We start from the raw sequence: 1,555 nt of genomic DNA, 5'->3' as shown, positions 1-1,555 counted from the left end.
TGCCCGCAGGTGTTCTTTCCAGGAAAAGACAAAGTTTATCTGAGGCCCAGCTCCCCTAAGCCATGGCCTAAACATCTTTCACTTTAAATGTCACTTATTTACTCCTTCAGTAAACCTGTCTGGGTTTTCTTTTTGGGGTCAGGTACAGTGCTGGGCACAGACACAGGAAAGGGGCCAGGTTCCCTTCTGCCCTCAAATATCAGTGATCATCGCTCTCATTGGAAGTAAATTGTTTTATTTTTAAAAATATTGTCGAGGGTGTAGGAGTGGGAAGGGGCAGTTGGAAGGGGCGAGGAGGTCCATAGTCTTTGGCCCTGCTCCTGGCTGTGCACATCAAAAAGGTGCATCAGAGAGCTACGGGAGGGCGGCTGCGGAGGGTGAGGTGCGGGTGCCACCTGCCGGCCGTGAGGGGTATGCAGAGTCAGCGTCCAGGTTAGAAAGGCAACACCAGTGCGTAGATGACTTTCTTTTCTTTTTTCTTTTCTCTCGCGAGGCAACCCTTGGTTGACCTCACAGATGGCAAGGACCTTGTCAGCTCACAATCCCTTATTTTTTGTTTCTTACGCCTACAGCACCTGGTCTTCCTAGGTGGTCTCCCATCCAAGTCCTAACCAGCCCCGACCCTGCTTAGCTTCCGAGATCAGACGGGATCGGGCTTGTTCAGGGTGGCATGGCCGTAGACCCCATAGATGACTTTCCATCGTCTCCGTCTGTCGAATGTTCGCCAGCCCAAGCGGCCGTGTCGCTTCGATTCCTGAGCAGGCTCCAGCCCAGAGTCGGCTGCGCACTGGCAATGAGCTGGAGTGAGCCCTCACCAACGTGAGGGAGCCCGGTGGAGTGGACGGGACGCCGGCCCTCTCCGAGCACTGGTGTCCTTGTTTGTGAAATGAGGGGGCTGGCAGAATGGTGGTTAGAACTCTTCGGAATTGGTGGCGTTCTTCTTCTGGTGAGCCCTTGCTTCGCAGAAGCCCAGTGCATGAAACCCGTCTCTTGAAGTAGTTTGAGAAAAATGGCATAGACACGATGGAGTTCCTCCTTTCGGCTCTGAAAGGCACCGAGTCTTAGACTTTCGGGTTCTCACAGCGCCTCTTCAGCAGTCCGTGCAGACAGGGCTGGCTCCTTCCAGGAGACGCGAGTCTCGGTCTGACCCACAGACGGGTTACAGCCCGGGCTGAGCAAACCTTCAGGTGTCCTCTGTGCTGCATCTGATTTCACCCCGTGCCGCCTCTGAAGCAGGGCTCTGCTCTTCTTGGCAATTCCACCAAAAAGAGCCGCACCCCTAGGCTCTGGGAGCAGTGTCGGGGTCATTGCAGAGAGGAAGGGAGGGCTTGTCACAGCACCGGGGAGCCTCTCCATTCGGTGTGTCATGTCTTGGACATTTAGCTGCCGGCTCTGGGTCCGCCTTTTCCCGTCTCTTGTCATTCCTTCCTTTCTGAAAGCATCTAAATGCCTTCGGTTCTGGTCCCCGCTGGATACTGGCCCTGTCCCACCTCTCCCAGATGTGTTTTCACACCCAAGCCCCACTCAGCGAACATTATCGGGGTCCACCCTTCTT

At 54.9% G+C, this 1,555-nt stretch overlaps 1 pseudogene; it reads right to left on the bottom strand.

Annotated features, from left to right (window-relative positions):
• Positions 1-563: 563 nt before the first annotated feature.
• Positions 564-682, bottom strand: LOC111741068 (annotated as a pseudogene).
• Positions 683-1,555: the final 873 nt, after the last annotated feature.

Source organism: Pteropus vampyrus, unplaced genomic scaffold (assembly GCF_000151845.1).
Source record: "Pteropus vampyrus isolate Shadow unplaced genomic scaffold, Pvam_2.0 Scaffold72, whole genome shotgun sequence".
In the NCBI taxonomy this organism is placed as follows: Eukaryota; Metazoa; Chordata; class Mammalia; order Chiroptera; family Pteropodidae; genus Pteropus; species Pteropus vampyrus.
This window is presented reverse-complemented; position numbering and strand designations above follow the sequence as displayed.